Here is a 21,548-nt window from a genome sequence, read left to right on the forward strand (position 1 = left end):
CTTTTCCCCGCCATCAATATAATTGTATCAAGTTTACAATAAAACATATGTATCGGCTCAAAGAAGCATTGCTACAAAGTACCCATTGTACAAATTGTAACAAATCAGAAATAAAATGCAACATTGTATTGTGTAAAGTCATTGTTCTTGCTCTTATTACATGTTTTAAGGCCAATGGTGTTACAGGAATTTTCAAAGTGTGATGCAAAACTACAACTCCCAAGATCCTGGCTTAGAGAAGGGAAAAAGGATTGTTTATACGCGCTAAAAATAAAACAATACAAAGAGCAGAATGGGAAGCGCCACTTCCTAAACGAATATATCATTATTATTTTGTATCCTATCAAGGCCGCTTTCATTTGCCTGCTGGGCAGACAGTTTGTCTCATGTCTCATTTGGAAGCAGGAGGAGGTGTGCCATATATATTTTATTTTTAATTTAAAATAACCTTGGCCTCAGTTTAATTGGGCAGAGTCTCCGTGTATCATTTATTTCTGTCGTGGTTACACCGTGTACTATGTGCATTGCACCTGTTCAGGCATAAGCGCCGGGCAATTATTACAGCTGGAGGCACTGCCCTGATTGGTCCACAGCACATTTAGGAAATCCTTCTCTTTTGCTTTCTGTAAGGAAAAAAAAAAAAACAAGTGACCCCATTTCATGTTATCTCTGCCGCACTTTTCTGGTTCTTTAACCATCTCCCCTAATAATAAGGCATTTGTAACTATCCCACGGAATAAGGATAAAAGTATTAGATTTTTTTTCCCTCTCCATTTTTTTGTGTGTGCGACTGAATGGAGTGTTCCGTCTCCCAGTGAACGCGTTCCATTAATATATAATCAGTGCTGAAAACAATGCTGGAGCCGGATTGGAAAGGTGGGGCCGGCTGCTTTGAAACTGCTGCTTCCTAGTCGTTTTTTTGGCTGCCGTGCTGCCCAGTGTGTTAGTCAAGCAGTGCTGAACCTGTTGCTGCAGTAGCCGACTTAGTATTTTGCTTGCTAGATAGAGGAAGGAGGGCTGTCTGCTGTCTGGTAGGAGGGCATTGTCTGTGTCTTTTTCCCTATCACACACACACACTCTCGCTCTCTCTCTCCCCCTCTCTCTCTCTCGCTCTCTCTCTCTCTCTCCCGTCTCTGTGGTTTGTAAGGTAGGTTGCAGTGTGTGTGTGTATATACACAACATCAAGATCAGGAAAATGGAATCATTAGACAGGCAGCCAGTCATTACCACTTACACTCTAGTTCCAGGGAGACTTCGATTATGAGAAGAGAAAACTCTCAGCTCTGGGGGACAAGGTAGGCCAGTTAACTTTCATAAAAAAAAATATATATATTATTATAATAAGTATAAATAATAATAAAAGATAAAGGGGAAGAAAAAAAAATCAGTTTTATTTTCTCTTCACCTTGTTTCTTTTTTTTTTCTTCTTTGCTTTCTATTTTCATTTTCTAAACAACCGTATCTTGCTTTCCTTGTGTTAATGGGCCTACCCCAAAATAATGATTTTATTTCCTTTTTGCACAGTTATTTATGTATTTATGGGTGTGACTGTATAATCTCTGCGAATGTTAGGAGTTGTTTGATTTCTCCTTCTCCTTAAGGATTTTTATTTCCTTCCCCCTCATTAAATCAATCTCCCTCACTCTGCTCCAACTCTCCCCTGTACATTTCTCTCGGCGTCATTGTCTCTTTATTAAGCTTCTTGTTCCAATTAATGCATTCTATTTATTTTATGTGCTGCTCCTCGGATATTTGCCTGATATATGTCACATTATGTGGAGCCCTGTTGTGCCGCTCCAACTCTCCCACTGCCCTTTATACTCCTCATATCAAACTTCCCCTGATTATAACAATGTAACAGAATAAAAAAAGAGACAGGTTGGGATATGGAGGGACAATTTTTATTTTTAATCTTTTATTTATTTTGGAACGGCAGCTACGAATGCATTTCCCCATCCCCCCCCTTTTATTTTGTTTTTGGATGTGTTGATTTGGAAAAAGCATGGGAATATTAAAAAGAGGATTAGATGTTGGCTTTTTTCAACTTTACTTTTTTTTTACTCCTTGTTTTCTAAACCGGGCATCGATCTGAATGCAGAACTGAACTTTCTAACTGGCAGCTTTGAAAATGAATCCCTCGGTATGAGATATTTGTATATGTCGTAGGTCTGGAGAGGGCAAGAGGGCACAGGGACAATGGCTGCCACTTATAAAAAAAAGGGACATTTTGCTGATAATCTAATAAAAGTAAAATGAGTCTCCCATGTAAAATCTTAAAGAGAAAGCTCCCTCCTGTTTATCGTGCATTTGAAAGCCTTGGATTAGTAGCCAGAAAGCTTCTTCGGCTGTTATATAGTATCTATCGGCTGTGAAGCTAGAGAATAGAGACATGTTTACTTTTTTTTGGTGTGTTTTTGTGTGGGTATACACTGTGTCTGTGCTCTTGCCGAGAGTAGATCTGCTCAGCTTGTTGCAAATATGAAGAGAGACATTGAGGCAAACAGTTACATGAAAGTCTCCCAAATAATCCAAGAGCATTTCTGCAAAATGGGACGACGTACAAAATTAGGATTAACATCCATAACCTGTTTAAGGACTGTTGTTATGTGCAGGAGTTGTTGTTTGCTGGTACAGGTATAGGACCTGTTATCCAGAATGCTCGGGACCTGGGGTTTTCCGGATAACGGATCTTTCTGTAATTTGGATCTTCATACTAGAAAATCATGTAAACATTAAATATACCCAATAGGCTGGTTTTGCTTCCAATAAGGATTCATTAGATCTTAGTGGGGATCTAGTAAAAGCTACTGTTTTATTAGTACACAGAAAAAGGGAATCTGTTTTAAAAATTTGGATTATTTGGATAAAATGGAGTCTATGGGAGAAGGCCAGAGCTTTCTGAATATCAGGTTTCCAGATAACGGATCCCATACCCGTATTTTGTTGTGTTCCGACAGGGGGAATTGGGATAAGTTCAGTAATACTGGCTGCCCCCCAGTTTTGCTTTAATACCACCGGCTGTTTGTTCTTTGCTACATTTTGGCCAATGCTAATGGATAGCATATCCAACAGGTATCCTATGTCCACTTTCAGCTCTTTTCTTTGCTGCGTCCCGTCGCCTTTCCAAAATAAATAAACTTGCCGCAGATCAAAGCCTGCCGTCGAAGAAAAACTGTTCTGAATTTTCGACAAAAGAGTATCATCGTTTTTTGTTTTTTTTTTATTTTTGGCAGCCGCCGGAAGTGACTTAATTAAAGCAGATATGGCCTGTGCCCGCGCTGAAAAATGAATCGCCCCTTTCACCTATTTCGCCGTTTCATTGGAACATTAAAAAAGTAATTTCCAAAAAACACAAGAGTCCAAAGTCTTTTTAAGCCTGAGTGTGTGCCGTGGGGCTGCCCAACACTTCACCCTGGGAGCAGCTCATGCGTGGGATATATTATGTAAATATAGACCGGACTAATGGGCACAGTGGAAAAGTACAGACTGTGGCCATTCAGCAGCTGAATATTTTGGAACACAATAAGATGGCTTATGCCCATACTTTGAATCATGGGTAAGATGGTTTATTTTCAAAATTCTCATTAACCCCTTCCTCTAGCACAAGGGCAGGCAGCACCGTCCCAGGCATTTTGTAATTATAGCTCTTCGGACCACAACGCTGTTATGAAAACAGGCAGAAATGTTTGGCAATCATTTTATCCTCTGCTGCGACTCGTGTCTGCTGAACTGCAAGTTCCCCACACAAACGACTTTCTTTCTCGCAGATAATTACCCTGTATCGGGTCAACCCCTTCCTAACTGGACACAGAGTACAAACTCTGTCACAAGTTTTATTCATTTATAGACTTTTTCCAGGGGGGGAAGGGGTTGATTCTAGAAATCCATGCTGCTAGTAAAAATGACAGTTGCATGATTTTATTATGAGTAAATTAAAACACTACTTTTTACATTTTACTGTTTGCCCTTTCATCTGCACCAGAGAACATCATAATTATTTTAATATGAAAATAGACGTGGCGTTTGAACTCCTGCACGGTATATCGAATTTATCCAAAGTTTAGATCATTGAAAAAGTACAATGCAATACTGGGATTTCATTGTTTTTTTTTTTAAAATGCCATGTTGGAGCCATCAATGTTTTTTTTGAGTGGCCTGCACCATATTCTGAATTTAGCTGTCGAAATTTCGAAATATCTTCTGACTTTAATTAATTTAATTCTCAGTAATATATGGGGATAGGTTTCCTTAAAGGCACACTCCATGTTTCTCATCAGAGCAGGGTTACAGGAGAGGGCACAGGTATAATGTCCAGGAGGGCAGGGTTTAAGCTGAAATATAAATTGACCATAGACAGCCTTGGATGGAAAATACAGGAGCAGCGACTACTTGGATACTGTATGATGGTGACTTGGGGGTGCCCAGGCCCATTTTCCACTTCTACTGGTATTGAAGTGGGGGCTGTTATTATTTTTGTCCTGTGGAAGTGGATTGAAATATTTTCTATTAGGTGTTTTGTATGTTGGAACATTTACATAGAGCTTTTATCAGGCATAGTCCAGTAAAACCAGGGTTCCTCTGTATCCCATAATACAATAGGTATTGTTATGCACTGTATGGCCACATCTGCCTTGAATTACTCTTTAATCCTACAAAGGGTTGCCTGTATTGTGCCGGCCTGGCCGGTAAAAATAATGCCTGATGCCAATGTTATTAATAGGAAAAAACGGCAAGAATATATGAAGGCCGGTATTTTTTTTTTTTCCAGAAAAGATGGCAACCCTAAGCCTAAAACTAAGATTCCTGTTCATGATTTGCTGTAGGAGTTTTACTTTGCCTTTAATTATGAGCACAGCATGGTGTGTAGTTTTGTCTGTGGGTAAAGTTTTGCTCCAGTTTGTATCCCTGCTGCTGCCAAAGAAATAGCAAACAGTGTGACTGCCATCATGTTTTCACATGACTGTATTCAGAGTTATACATTAGAGGCATAGCGTACAAGTATTATTTTATCTCATTTTATTGTTTATCTGCAAGTTCCACGGCTGAAATTCATGCCAACATTTAACCGGTTGTCAGCAGCTCCCAGTCTCCCCATACTTCTGCCGTCCAGCTCTTCTGAAAAATACATTTATCCTGGTTAACTTTACTTTAAACTGCAGCACCTGGCGTTCCCTAAACACATATATATATATATACATATATATATATATTTTTTTTTTATTTTTTTTATTTTGCTTTTGATGTTACTTTTCTTTGTGGACTAAAGTCACAAGCACAATTATGCCATGAAAAAAAGATATTTTTGTATTTCAAGATACATTTGGAAGAAAAAAAACATACTAGCCGGATTCAGTATATGTTCCATAAATTAAGTCAAACATGCAAATGCAGATTTTTGTATTTTTTCCAAGTCAGCTGCTTGGCAGTATTTTACATATTTTGGAGTGAGGGCAAGATCAGTGTGTTCCCTCTGAAGCAGCAGTTTGCATAGCAGCATTTGCATTTGGGACTGCACTTTATTTCCTATAAGTCCGTTTTTTCAATGTATTTTCAATGGAGAAAAAAGTTTGGTGGCAAATTCAACATTGTATATATGAGGTGTGTGTATGTATGTGTGTATATATATATATATATATATATATATATATATATATATATATATATATATGGATTTATTCTATTAAACTCTTTATATCAGTGTAGTCAAAATGCTGGCTTTATATAAACATTGGATTGAACCAAAATAAGAATATATACAGGTATGGGACCTGTTATACAGAATGGTCAAGCCCTGGGGTTTTACGGATAATGGATATTTCCGTAATTTGGATCTTCATACCTTAAGTCTACTAGAAAATATATAAACATTAAATAAACCCAATAGGCTGGTTTTGCTTCCAATAAGAATTAATTAAATCTTAGTTGGAATCAAGTGAAAGCTACTGTTTTATTATTACAGGGGAAAAAAGAAATCATGTTTTAAAATTTGGATTATTTAACTAAAATGGAGTCTATGGGAGATGACCATTCCTTAATTCTGAGCTTTCTGGATAAATGGGTTTCCAAATAGCAGATCCCATACCTTAAAAAAATATATATATTTTTTTTTTTAGAAAGTGCTGTTTTTTCCAGCTTTGCTAAAAACGATAAAGCTGGGGTTCCCTCAGGTCAGTCGTTGAAGCATAGAATGTAGAAAACTATTACAGATGAACATGTAATTACAGTTTCTTTGCACCGCGTATAGTAACTTTTGGAAGTTGATGAGTCAGATCCTATTTTCCCCCTAAAAATACTCGAGCAATGAACGAGTTTTATTGTTATCTGTGAGGCTTCGTCACAGTCCGATAATGAGTTCTAAATTCAGTATAGAAGGAAAATACAGTATTTATATATATAGAGAGAGGCGCAGGCTTTGGACTGTATTGTTCTGTAGGATGTATAGAAATGTAAAGAGAAGAGAAATATCCCTCTGGGCTAATTCTTAGAGACTTTTCATGTCCTATATTGGTGAATTTGCTTTGGGAAGTGTTATCTATTGCCTCTGCTGTTAGTGCAGTATTGTGTATCAGTTTAAGGACAAAAAAAATGTATGTTCGTGTTGCTTTCTATCGTGGATTAATAATGCTGATACTTGTTTTCTGTTAAGAATGATAATGCAAACGACCCCCTTTTTGAGCTGCGGTTAGTATTTTTCTTAAATAAATCAGGGCCCTGGTTTGATTTTACTTGTAAAGTGGCCAAATCCAGCAGCAGCCCCTCCTCCTGGATGGTGTGTCTTTACACATGCATGCACAATGTGGCACCTGGCCAGTCAAACTGTGTGCCAACGGACAGAGGCTCAAGTCCACTGCGTTCATTCCATCCATGGCTTTATCTACAAGCTGGATGAACTGGCAAAATATTTTATTAGAGGTAAGCTGGTGTACAAGCACAGGCATAATACAGCAGTTCTGTGTACGTCAGCTAGATGAAGGACAATGCCTTATATTAAAGGTATGGGACCTATTATCCATAATGCTTGGGACCTGGGGTTTTACAGATAATGAATTCTTCATAATCTGGATCTTTATACCTACGGGCAGATTCGATGTGAAAATTCGAATTGTGAAATTACAATTAATGTTTTAGTTTTGAAATTAAACTAGGGAATAGTTAAAATTCCATTCAAGTTTTTTAAAAAAAATTCAAATTACATGTTCGAAATTTATCATACACCGGCCCTTTAAGAATTAAAATTTAACTATTCGCCACCTTAAACCTGCCGAATTGCTGTTTTAGCCTATGTGGGACATGCTGGGATCAATTTGGCATTGTTTGCTGCCTTCCTGGCATATTTATCAAGGGACGGATTTTGAAAAACTGCAAATATAGAATTTGAACCGAAATTAAGTCAACGTTTATTTTTGGCAGAATAGGTCCGTTTTCGATTGAATAGGTCTGTATTCAGCCGAATTCAAATTGTACGAATCAAACTAATAGCGAATTCGATCGAATTTGAATCACAGTTTTCCCCCAAAAAAACTTAGATTTTTCAAAGTCCACCAATTGACTCCAAATAGGTTCTAGGAGGTCCCCCATAGGCTAAAACATGATAAATTTCAATATTCCAATTTTTTTTCAAATTCAAATAGAATTTGGACTATTCCCTAGTCGAAGTACACAAAAAATTCGAATTTTTTGAATTTTGAAATTTCACCTCGACCTTTGATAAATCTCCCCCTAAAGTTTTTTCAGAAAAAAAACTGGAATGGAATTCAATTCAAATTCGATTCGAGTTTGTGGGTCGATTCCATACACCTGAGTTTTAAAAATTCGAATTAATCAATAAATTGCGATGAGTTTGAGTTTATGGGCGTTTAAAAAAACTCCCATGAACTCTAAATTCGACCCTTGATAAATCTGCCCCCTAAAGTCTGCTAGAAAATCATTTAAATATTACATAAACCAAATGGTTTTGCTTCCAATAAGGATCAATTATACTGTATCTTGGTTGGGATCTAGTACAAGCTACTCTTTTATTATTATTGTTATTAATATTATTGAGAAAAAGATATAGTTTTTACAGTTTTAGATTATTTGGATAACATGGAGTCTATGGGAGACGGCCTTTCCATAATTCTGAGCTTTCTGGATAATGGGTTTCTGGATAACAGATCCCATACATGTATATTATTAGTCATTTAAATGCAGTGTCTGATATTGCCTTTAACCTATTAACATTCATGTAATACCTTGAATATGAACGACCTTGGTACGGTATGGGATGCGTTATCCAGAAACTTGTTTCCCAGAAAGCTCCGAATTATAGAAAGATCATCTCCCATAGACTTCATTTTATCCAAATAATTCAAAATTTGAAAAAAAAAATCTTTTATTCTCTGTAATCATAAAATAATGCCGGTATGGGGTGTGTTATGTGGAAACCCATTATCCAGAAAGCTCTGAATTACAGAAATCCTGTCTCCCATAGACTTCATTATAACCAAATAATCCAAATTTTTAAAAACGAGTTTCTTTTTCTGTGTAATAATAAAACAGTAACTTGTACTTGATCCCAACTAAGATATAATTAATCCTGATTGAAAATAAAACCCGGGTTTATTTAATGTTTACATGATTTCCTAGTAGGCTTAAGGTATGAAGAAATTACGGAAAAATCTGTTATCCAGAAACCCCCAGGTCCCAAGCATTCTGGTCCTTTGCCTTAAAATATAAATCATCCTTATTAGTGGAAAAACAATCATATTGGGTTTATTTAATGTTTAAATGATGTTCTAATAGAGTTAAGCTATGAAGATCCAAATTACAGAAAGGCCCTTTATCCAAATAACTCATGTCCTGACCATTTTAGGATAACAGGTCCCATACCTGCAGCATAGCGGCAGTTTGTATGGATAGACTATGATGTTTTTTCACATGCTCATCTTTATTTAGTTCCTTATCTCAAAGCATCAGTACATTGTGTATGTATAGATGTACCATCTAATAATGATATCATATGCTATAAATCATGTGGATGGCCAGTAAGCTGTCACATTGCTGGGGGTTATCATAAGACAGACTTCACTAAACTCTGTACAGTATCCTATCTCATAGGCCTAGAATGCTTTCAGCTGGGGTAGAGAATTATTAATAATTATTATATAATTAAAACATTATATATATATATATATATATATATATATATATATATATATATATATATATATATATATATATATATATATATATATATATATATATATATATATATATATATACACATGTGATCTGTTATCCTGGATACAGTTATCCAATAAGCTCTGAAATACAGGAAGGCCAGCTCCCATAGACTCAACTGGAATCAAATACTTAAAATTTGTGAAAATTATTACTTTTTTTTGTGTAATAATAAAACAGTAGCTTGTAGTTGTTCCTAACTAAGATATAATTATTCAATTAACAATTAAACAATTCTTTTGCATTTAAATTATTTTTTTAGAACACTTAAGGCATGGAAATCCAAATCAGATTCAAATCCAAAGAAATCAGATTCCAAGCATTCTGGATAATAGGTCCAATACCTTTAATTCGTTTAATAAATAATTATTAAAGGAGGTATTATTTGCTTTATGTTTTTAATGATTGAAGAATATTTTACCATTGGGCAAAACAAGCATTCTTCCAGTGAATGGATATTCATAGAATCAGTACAGGTATGGGACCAGTTATCCAGAATGCTAAGGACCTGGGGTGTTCCAGATAATGGATATTTCCCTAATTTGGATAAAAATTAAATAAACCCAATAGACTGGTTTTGCTTACAATAAAGATTAATTATATCTTAGTTGGGATCAAGCACGAGCTACTCTTTTATTATTACAGAGAAAAAGGAAATCATTTTTAAACATTTGGAGCTTTCTGGAAAACGGGTTTTGCAAATATATATATATATATATATATATATATATATATATATATATATATATATATATATATATATATATAAGCACTCCATCTGATTATTAGAATAGTTGGATTAAGCCACACCCATCATTGTTGACACATGTGACAGTACATGATACAATAACATTCTTGACAATTTTGTGGTTTTTACTTTTGTGCCAATTGTTTGGGGAGGTTCCTTTCATGTTTCAGTGGCATAAAGCTCCATGTATATTGCCCACATAGGTCCATGGGTTTGCAGAGATGGAGGTGAACAATTTGACTGGCCTGCACTAGAGTTGCCTCCTTTGTTCAAATTAAAAACCAGACAAACAGGGCAGGTCTGTGACATCAATGGGTGGGTTGGTGATGTCAGAGGCAAGCTGCGGAGTAATGTGGTGATTTTGTGGGTGTGTCATGATTTTGGGGCAGGGCTATGATGGCATGTGCTGCATGGATCAATAATTTTCTCCCTGCTTTCGAACTTGCAAAAACCTAAAAGGAGGTTTTGAATGAGAACTCCCCTTCATAACCCAATTGGTCCTGGTCAAAACCGGGCAGGAGGCAACCCTAACCTGCACAAAGCCTTGCCCTCAACACAACTGGAGCATTGGTTCTCCAGCCCCCAACATCAGTGCCCAACCTCTAACATATGGAAGCAAATCCCACCAAAAATGTTCCAACATCTATTGGAGACCATCCGAGAAGTGTAGAGGCTCTTAAAGCAGCTAAGAGAGAACAATTGCATATTAATGTCAAGGAATGGGTAGGGGGCGCTGTGGAGGCAGAGGATGTAGGTTGAGTCCTTACGGCAGGGGCTGTAAGGCTGGACACAGAGAGGAGGGACAGGATCAGGATGAAGAGGTCAATGGACAGCACAGCTTGGGGGAAGTGCAGGAACAGGACTGGAGCAGAACTGGAACAGGAGCAGAACTGGAACAGGAACAGAACTGGAACAGGAACAGAACTAGAGGGCAAGACAGAGCAACATACATACTAGGCAGGGAAGGCAAGGAAGAACAAGATCAAGGGGAAAGGCTAGAGCAGGAACCCAGCTAGGGGCAATGACAAAGTGCTTAGGAAGACCAATGCTCCAGCATTTGAGGTTGAGGAAGGCTGGCCTTATATAAGGCAGGGTAAGCCCTGATTGGCTGACCCCAACTCACCAGTTACGATGCTGGGGTGAGATGGTTAATCCTGAGACCCTGGCTGCTCTCCTGGCCGGTTGGTTAGGGTGAGCAGCCAATAACCAGGAGGTCTCGAGATCAAACCCCAGCACAGCCTGACAATTAATCCCCTTGGTTTTAGAATGAGATGTAGGACAGGCAGGTGCCCTTACACTTTAGGCCCTAAAGTATGTACTGCGCAAAGATGAAATGTCCTTAACCCTTTTATGACTTTTCATGCATATTGTTTAAGCAACTACTGTAACAAATCCCTAGATTCTAGGAGTTAACTGGGAGGTTCTGTAACGATATAAAGGCACAACGATTAAGCTATACAGAGAAATCTGAGTATCACTCATGTATTATAAGGGATAATGTACCCCCTACTGTAAATGATAAGGATATTTGAAGTCACTGAGAGGGTTCTGTGACCATATAAAGGCACAAGGCTGCAGGCTGAGTTATACAGGGAGCTCTGAGTATCACTCATGTATTATAAGGGATAACGAACCCCCTACTGTAAATGATAAGGCTATTAGAATTCAGAGGGGTTCTGTAACCATATAAAGGCACAAGGCTGCAGGCTGAGTTATACAGGGAACTCTGAGTATCACTCATGTATTATGAAGGATAATGTACCCCCTACTGTAAATGATAAGGATATTAGAAGTCACTGAGAGGTTCTGTGATTATATAAAGACACAAGGCTGCAGGCTGAGTTATACAGGGAACTCTGAGTATCACTCATGTATTATAAGGGATAATGTACCCCCTATTGTAAATGATAAGGATATTAGAAGTCACTGAGGGGTTCTGTGATCATATAAAGGCACAAGGCTGCAGGCTGAGTTATACCGAGTATCACACACGTCAGTGAACTTGATATTACATGGCATAATATATTCCTATACAGACAGACAAACAGACATTATGAAATCTTTTGGAGGTTTTTTGCATACTGTGCCCCTCTGGGTTTCAAATTAGAAGTGAGTGAGGGGCATGAGCAGGTTTATTAATACCCATGTATTATTTTAAAATAAGTGATCCTGTGAAGCTGATAAGTGATAAGATGTTTGCTTTAATTTTCTGGCTACTAGTAAACCGATCAAAATAATTGCAGATTGGGCCATTTTAAAAAAATGATTTGGTGTGTTTTGCGAGTGTTCCCTTTTTAAGCAGAGTAGTAATGATGTATTTGTTAATTATGGGATAGCAATTCAGTACAGGAGCAATAGGTGCATTGAAAGTACTTTTATATATTTTTTTAAATTGTATTATTTTAATTAATATCTTTAAATCCACTTCTTAAAATGCAGCATTCAAGTATATTCAATTTCCAAACAAATTAAAAAATCTAAATTAATCTTGAACAGTGAAAAAAAAAATTAATAAATTACCTTGTATCTGATTTGCAATGAGAACTAAAATATGGCTGGCAATACTGTATTATTTAGGCCTTTTTTTCCATCTAGAAAATGCCTAAACAGACATCAGTTTTCCCCCCTTGTTTATTATATAAGTCTTCCAATATAAGGGAGGTGGCGATAAAGCTTCAAGCGATCACAGTTTGCAGCCTGCCTTATAATCGTAACTTCATTTACTTTTTGAGTTGTTATATGGAACAGAGGAAACAGGTGAAGTGCCTCTGCATATGTATTGAGGTGAGTACTTCAGATAAATATTTTACTGATACATCAGATGAATATTGAGAAACTAGAGATCATTTAGAGAAGGGTTTCTAAAATTGTATAGGGTATACAGTAGGTGCTGTACATGTAGGTTCAACATGAGCTATATGGCTGGCATACCTCAAAACTGCCCCGTTTTTCGTGGGACAGTCCCGATTTTAATAGCTCAACCCCCAGTCCTGGATTGTTACTGAAATGTCTCGACTTTCTCTTTGATCTGCTACACTGTACAGACAGAAAAAGATACAATCTTTCTAAAACTGAGGCTTTTGGGAAAGAGACCAGAATGGCAGGCACACTTAATGTTAATTGTAACAATTTAAGATAAGCAAAGAAACAATTGTAACTATTCAAGATAAGCGGGTCTCTTGGGGAAACTGTGACTCACAGTGTAAAGGACAATTCACCTTTATTAGCAAAACTGTAATGACACATGAAACCTAAACCATAAAACCCCCAGAAATGTGTTTAAACTTTCCATAACCTGCCCAATTTTGTAAAAAGGATGTGGTATTTAGGGGGTGTGGCCAGAGAATGCTTGTGGTCCAAAAAAAATGTCACCAGGGGCGAGGGCAATGACATCACAGGGGTGGGGTAGTGATGCTGTGGGCCCCTTATCTCCAAGGCCCCCCTGGGTCTTCATCCTCTATAGTTATGCTCCTGTTAAACGGTATCAATATAAACTAAAAGGATGGGCCCAAATGAAATCTACAGTTATAATTGTGTTGAGCCTGCATTGCTTGCTGTTTGTTATATATAATTGTTTGTATTTATCACGTACCTGCGGGGGGGGGCTTTAAATGTGAATGGCCTGAAAACAAGGCATGCTATTCTCCATCGCAGCGCCATTGGGTTGTTTCCAGATCAGACTGCACGGAAACAGAGAAGTTCAGAGGCAGAAGAATTTCCATTTTTATGCCTTAAATTCCCTCCACCCCCCGTCTCCATCACAGCACTCAGGCACATGAGAAGGGCTTTGATAATGATTTCAATCAGTCTGTCTGAAATGAGGCAAAACAGTGACAGCCTTTTATCCCGATGCTTCGTTCACCTTTCGGAATCACCGAGGCAGTTTACAACAGTTTTAAAAATAGTTCATTGAGTAAAAATTCAATATCCAAAGACCAAGCTGCCTGTAGGCAGTGTAATTTCCCCCACTGTGAACATCACAATAGAAATTGTACAGAATTACAGGAATTGCTTGCCACTGATTCAGCTTTGCCTGTCCTTAAAATTTGCATCCCTCACAAGGAGCACAGCCAATAGGTTTTACATTTAATAAATGCTGTTTCTCTCAGTTGGTAGGAGAAAAACATGTCTGATATAACCTCTAAGCTGATTTTCTACTTTCTTCTACTGTGAAACTGCGGCGATAAGGCACTTTGTAAAAATCATACGGCGGGAAGTCCGTGAATTCTTCTTATATGAACGGAGAGATATTTTGGCTCGTTAAGCACATGCTCCTTCTCTTACAGGAATAATGTATTCTGAAAATGATGGTCTATACTATTTTGTCTTTGAGTCATTTTTATTAAATCTTGAGATGGCTATTGTTTGGCGAACTAGGCTTAGATGCGGTATCATTGGAAGGAACGCCATCATTTGCTATCGGTTATTTTTTTTTTTAATGGAAATTTCTATTGGTTATATTATTTGATGGAATTATTTACATCCGCCGATGTGGTGAATCAAACCACCATACTATGAAAGTTATTACTCTAGGGGGCAGATTTATCAAAGTTCGAGGTGAAATTTCGAATTTCGAGCTATTTTTTGTGTACTTCGACTAGGGAATAGTCCAAATTCAATTTGAATTTGAAAAATATTAGAAAATTCGAATATCGAAATTTATCATGTTGTCTCTTTAAAAATTCGACTTCAACTATTCGCCATATAAAACCTGCCAAATTGCTGTTTTAGCCTATGGGGGACCACCTAGAACCTATTTGGAGTCAATTGGTGGACTGTGAAAAATCAAAGCTCTTTTTGGGAAAAACTTTGATTAGAATTCGGCCGAATACGGACCTATTTGATCGAAAACTGACCTATTCGACCAAAAAAAACCTTTGACTTCATTTCGGGTGGTCTTTTTGAATTCGAATTTCTAAGTTTTTTCAATTCTAAATCCAACCCTTGATAAATATGCCCCTAGATGTCCCATGGGGATATCACGAAATGTCATTGGTCCCAGAGAACTGCTGCTGTCCTAGAAGATTGGCTCACTCTTAGGACACGTTGGATTATGGGGCAGATTTATCAAAGGTACTGTGTACTTCGACTAGGGAATAGTCCAAATTCGATTTGAATTTGAAAAAAATTAAAAAATCTAAATTTATCATGTACTGTCTCTTTAAAAATTAGACTTCACCATTCGTCATCTTAAACCTGCTAAATTGCTGTTTTAGCCTAAGGGGGACCTCCTTGAACCAATTTGGAGTCAATTGGTTTTTGGGGAAAACTTCAAATCTAATTCGATCGAATAGAATTCGGCCAAATACAGACCTATTCAACTAAAAAAAACCTTCAACTTAATTTCGGTTGGTCTTTTTAAATTCGAATTTCAAAGTTTTTTCAATTTAAAATTCGACCCTTGATAAATATGCCCCTATGTGTCAGAAATGGTTTCTTAGTTGGGATCAAGTACAAGTTATAGTTTCATTACTGCAGAAAAATAAATAATTTTTTAAACATTTTTTAGTTATTTCATTATAACAGAGTCTATGGGAGATGGCCTTTCTATAATTCGGAGCTTTCTGGGCAATGGATTATAGGATAACGAATCCCATACCTGTATCACCTTAAAAATAATTTATTGTTATAAAAAAAAAAGTCCCTGTATTGACCAGTCTTTCCTTTTTGTTCATTTCTTTATTGTTAGTAATTTCCCATCAGGATCTGCTCAAGGATTCTAAACATTTTGTTAACATTTAACAATATCAACACTATCAATTATATTTTGGCCTATTTATGTGGGTCATGGCCAGACAAATAACTGCAAGAAAATGTATTTCTATGTGAGAGATGTGTTTGGAAAAGAAGTATGTCAAAAAGGATTTCACAGCTGAGAGTTGTCATCTTCATAAGGGATTTGAGTCAACAGAACAAAAATGGATCCTCATGCTTTTTAGGGTGAATTATCCTGATCGTACTTTAATATGGAGAATCCTCCTGAATAAGCACAATTAAAGGTGATATGCCATTAGCGAAAGCTTTTTATGAAGAATTAATTCGGTTTCCAACCTGAAGAAGGTCATGCAGACGTCCACTTACATTAAAGCTCCAAAAAGTTTCTGTCGAATTTATAGTGATGCCAATTTAGTTGTCAAAGTAATAAGGAAAAATGTATTGAAGTGTAATGTTATTCAGATCCGGTTATTATTGTTGGGTTGGGTATCCAAATATTGTTGGCTTCTGCTTTCCAAACTCCTTTTATCTTAAAAGTGGATTAGGGTAAAACAAGAATAAAGAAAACCTGTAGAAATTGTGTCATGGTTAAATTATCGAAGTTTTACATATATGCAAAATTGGAAAAATTGGTGCAGATTTTTGAGATTTTTCCAACTTGGAAAAAAGCTTGAAACTTTAGAAAGAATTTTGTGAGCCAATAACCAATGAGCAGCTATGGCATTTAGCAAAAAGTAATGCTGCTAAAATAACTCGTAAATGAGAACACAAGATAATTAGAAGTAATGATGGGTGAATCGGACCCGTTTCGATTTGCTGGAAAAATGCGAAACGGCAACAGATTTGCTAAATGCATTGAAGTCAATAGGCGACCATTTGTTTTTTGACACACAACAATTTTTTTCACCATTGGAGTCTATGGGAGTCTTTTTTGTGGTGAAACCTGGCAAAAAATTACGCCAAAGAGGAATTTTCATTATGAAAAGGAACAAATAAGCTTACTGCTTTCTGAAATGGAATGTCCCCACCACTGACTTACGTTTAAATCATTACAAAAACAAAAAATCTTTATATCCATTGTTTTATTGATGGGTAAGAGATACTGAAACTGCGTATGGTTTTTGGGGGGTGGAAGGGTGATCTCTAAAAGAAGAAATGTCTGAAATAAATTCAGTTATAAGGAGAATCTGATCTGAATCAAAGAATAAGCTAGGGCAGCAGAGCACCTTAGCACCAACAATCTGTAGATTTTTTTCCTGCACATGCACTGGGCGACTGTCACTTACCTGAGTTTAGGAACTGTATCAAAATTTACAGTGTATGTACAATATAAAATTAAATAAATTTTTAAGATTAACATTACATTGCACCCAACCCTAACCCGCTCCCCCCGACCCATTCCTGACCGCACCCGGCTCCCCCCTCCATTTATAGACCCCCACGATGACATCACAAAGAGGCAGGGCAGTCACATGTCTGTCAAACTGGAAGCCGAAAGCTGGCAGTGTAACATTGTGGGCTGGGAGAGAAGAGCCCAACCCGAACCTGCCCGCGAGCTGCAAGTGGTGTACCAAGGTCAGCCTGAACCCACCCGACCCATGAGTAAACCTGCAGGTACCGCTGGTATCACACTAACCCGCACATCACTAATAGAAACCAGTGAATTCACTGCATCTGACATAATTAGTCATTTGGGGGCATATTTATCAAGGGTCGAAATTCGAATTCAAAAAGACCAAACCGAAATTAAGTCAACGGTTTTTTTTTTTTGGTCGAATAGGGTTTCCGATTGAATAGGTCTGTATTCGGGCGAATTTGAATCGTTCGAATCGAAGGAATAGCGCATTCGATCTAATTCGATTCAAAATTTTTCAAAGTCCACCAATTGACTCCAAGTAGGTTTTAGGAGGTCCCCCATAGGCTAAAACAGCAATTCGGCAGATTTGGCGACGGGTCGACTTTGAATTTTTAAAGAGACAGTACATGATAAATTTCAATATTAGAATTTTTGGATCTATTTTCAAATTCTAATCGAATTTGGACTATTCCCTAGTCAAATTACACAAAAAATAGCTCGAAATTCAAATTTTCTTCATTCAAAAATTCACCTCAACCTTTGATAAATCTTCTCCATAGTGTCTGCTTCTCTGGCCTCAATTTCTGCTGATTTGTTGATAACGTTTGATGACCCCCGATGCTTAACTTCTCAACAGCAGCCATCTGAGCACACTGAGCATGTGCAGTGCCACTGACACTCAAAGGGTGCTCCTAATAAGATCAGAGTGTGGAGAACTCCTGTTTTCTAAATTTAAAGTTATGGATCATTAGTATCATAGGGCTGCTGCAGTATTGTTTTCTATAGTTTAAAGTTTATTGATTGTCTTTAAAATTAATTGATTTTAAATCTGACGAAATAGTCTGCAAATTTTGACCAGGGTGGTACTGTTTAATTGATATGTGTGTCTGCCTGCGTAGAATGAACTGTGTGTTCTGTATATGTTTTAATGAACATAGACAGGTATGAGATCTGTTACCCAATGAATTACCGCAAGACCATCTCCCATGGACTCCATTTTAATCAAATAATTGAAATTTTAAAAAATGATTTCCGTTTTCTGTGTAAACAGAAAACAAATCTTTGTACTGGATCCACACAAAGATGTAATCAATCCTAATTGGAGGCAAACAACCCTATTTGGTTTAATCAATGTTAGTACACTTTGAAAATTTAAATGAAAAAATATTCGAATTTCAAGCTATTTTTTTGTGTACTTCCAACTAGGGAATAGTCCAAATTCGATTTAAATTTGAATATAAATTAGAAAATCAATTTATCAAAATTTATCATGTGCTGTCTCTTTAAAAATTCGAATTCGACCATTCGACATCTAAAACCTGACGAATTGCTGTTTTAGCCTATGGGGGACCTCCTAAAATCAATTGGTGGACTGGAAAAATTGAAGTTTTCTTTGAGAAAAATTTTGATTCGAATGTGATGTTACTTCGATTCGATTTGAATTTGAATGAAAGCCTATTCACCTGAAAAAAAAACCTTATTTTGTAATACATTTCGGTTGGTCTTTTTTCATTTGAATTTCGAAGTTTTTTTTTTTATTCGAAAATTCGACCCTTGATAAATCTGCCCCTTAAGGTATGAAGATCCAAATTATTTTCGGATTCAGTCTTTTTGCAGCATCACACTTTAATAAATTCGGAAAAATTTTAGGGTTTTTTTCCACTAAAAATTCGGGTTTTATAGTAGTATAACTCGATTGTTTTTCAAGTTTTTACCATTCGGACTTTAATAAATAACCCCTATGTGTAATGTTTAGTACAGCTGAAAATAGGAGATTGAGCAATGAAAGTAAGGGCTCTTACACATGAGCGTTTTTACCTGCGCTCCCCTGCGTTCCGTTTTTCGGCGTTCAGCCGCAGGGGAGCGCAGGAATAGACGCATTTCATTATTTCAAATGGGGCTGTACTCACACAGGCGCATGTAGGCACCGAACGCAGGAAAAATGCAGCATGTTGCGTCTCAACCTGCGTTCGGCGCATACATGCGCCTGTGTGAGTACAGCCCCATTTGAAATAATAAAATGTGTCTATTCCTGCGCTCCCCTGCGGCTGAACGCCGAAAAACGGAACGCAGGGGAGCGCAGGTAAAAACGCTCATGTGTAAGAGCCCTAAGTGTAATGCTATTATGGAATCGATGTGGCTGCATTAAATGGATTATTGTCTCATGTCCAGGGTAAAACAGTACACTCCGAACACTCCGGAATATCAGTAGGATATGATTCGGCCAATAAATGATTTTTTTACAGTGAATCAGAATCAGAGTAGTATACAGCTGTGGAACCTGTTATCCAGAATGCTTGGGACCTGGGGTTTTACAGATAATGGATCTTTCCTTAATTTGGATGTTTTGATTGACCATAATGAAGCAATATTGATCTTCCTACCTTAAAGGGGTGGTTCACTTTTACATTCATTTTTAGTAAGTTATAGATTGGCTAATTTTAGGAAACTTTTCAGTTGGTCTTCATTTTTTTAGTAGTTTTTCAATTATTTACCTTCTTCTTCATACTCTTTCCAGATTTCAAATAAGGGTCACTGACCCCTATCTTAACAACAAATGCTCTATAAGGCTACAAATGTATTGTTATTACTACTTTTTATTCCTCATCTTTCTATTCAGGCCTCTCCTATTCATCCTTATTCGAATCAATGCATGGTTGCTAGGGTCATTGCCAGGGGCAACCAGACTGCTGAAATTGCAAACTGGAGAGCTGCTGAATAAAAATCTAAATAACTCAGGAATAATAAAATCATCATACCAACAGTTAATTTAAAGGCGAACAACCCCTTTCATTTTACTAGAAATCATGTAATCATTAAGGAGCAGATTTATCAAAGGTTCGAGGTGAATTTTCTATTTGAAAAAATTAGAATTCCAAGCAATTTTTTTGTGTACTTCGACTAGGGATTAGTCCAAATTCCATTCCACCATTTGCCATCTAAAACCTGCCGAATTGCTGTTTTGGTCTTTGGGGGGCCTCCTAGAACCTATTTGGAGTCAATTGGTGAAAAATGTTTTATTTTGGGAAAAACTTTGAATCGAATTCGATTGAACGCGCTATTAATTCGATTCATACGATTCAAATTCGATCGAAAACGGCCGGTTCGGCCAAAAAAACCTTTGACTTAATTTTGGTTGGTCTTTTTGAATTCGAATTTTGAAGTTTTTCAAATTCGACCTCTGGTAAATATGTCCCTAAATAAACCCAATAGGCTGGTTTTGCTTCCAATAAGGATTAATTATATCTAGTTGGGATCAAGTACAAGCTACTGTTTTATCACTACAGAGAAAAAGGAAATCATTTTTACAAATTTGGATTATTTGGATAAAATGGAGTCTATGGGAGATGGCCTTTCCGTAATTCAGAGCTTTCTGGATAATGGATCTTTCCATAATTTGGATTTCAATACCTTAAGTCTACTAGAAAATCATATGAACATTAAATAAACCCAATAGGCTGGTTTTGCTTCCAATAAGGATCAATTTATATCTTAGTTGGGATCAAGTACAAGCTACTGTTTTATTATTACACAGAAAAAGGAAATTGCTTTTCAAAAATCTTAATTATTTAGATAAAATTTAGTCTAGGCGAGATGGCCTTTCTGTTATTTGGAACTTTCTAGATAATGGGTTTCTGGAATAACGCTTCCTATACGTGTACCAAAAAACAATGATATTGTCCTTGTGAAAGCTAAACGTGTGTTTTTGGAGGATTGGATTCAGCTGGGCACTTGGATTTGGCTGAATCTGAATCCTGTTGAATAAATTGGACTCACTACGTCAATCACAAACCAAATCCTGGATTTGGCATGCGCTACTTTGCTCATTTTATTCCAGTCAGTCAGTAGGAAAAGGTAATGCTTTAAGACAAATAGAGAAAATAAGTGGAAAAAAAAAATAAAATTGAGTCATCAATACTGTTCAGATTGTTAATAACGATGTGTAATGGCTTTTAACTGTAACAATCAGAGAGTGGGTGCATTAGCGATGTAAGATCACTTCTAGCAACGTGGCCAGTTAAGTGCTCTATACCTGCTTTTTTGTTTATTTCTTTCTTACCAGAATGGGTTTTCAAGGCTGAACAAACAGCATGCAACTTCTAACATTCACCTTTTGTATTGATTTTTGGATTAGCGTTGCTAATGTGCCCAGGCCAAGCGGTTAGACGTACAGAGAAAGTATCCAATGATAAGGGTCAGGGGGCTACATCCCCAGCTTTCCCTGGAGAAGTCATGGTGGGACAAGCAATATGTTTACTTCATATGGATATTTTATATGAATGGTTATGC

The 21,548-nt window shown here is 37.0% G+C and overlaps 1 protein-coding gene across 1 annotated transcript in view; it reads left to right on the forward strand.

The window, feature by feature from the left end:
- The first annotated feature begins 627 nt into the window (after window positions 1-627).
- Window positions 628-21,548, forward strand: part of zbtb20.S (zinc finger and BTB domain containing 20 S homeolog) — a 423,947-nt gene continuing 403,026 nt past the window's right edge. Inside the window, exon 1 of the mRNA XM_041583507.1 lies at window positions 628-1,295. The gene's annotated coding sequence lies outside the window, so the exon portion shown is untranslated. The remainder of the gene's footprint in view (window positions 1,296-21,548) is intronic.

Source organism: Xenopus laevis, chromosome 2S (genome assembly GCF_017654675.1).
Source record: "Xenopus laevis strain J_2021 chromosome 2S, Xenopus_laevis_v10.1, whole genome shotgun sequence".
Taxonomy (NCBI): domain Eukaryota; kingdom Metazoa; phylum Chordata; class Amphibia; order Anura; family Pipidae; genus Xenopus; species Xenopus laevis.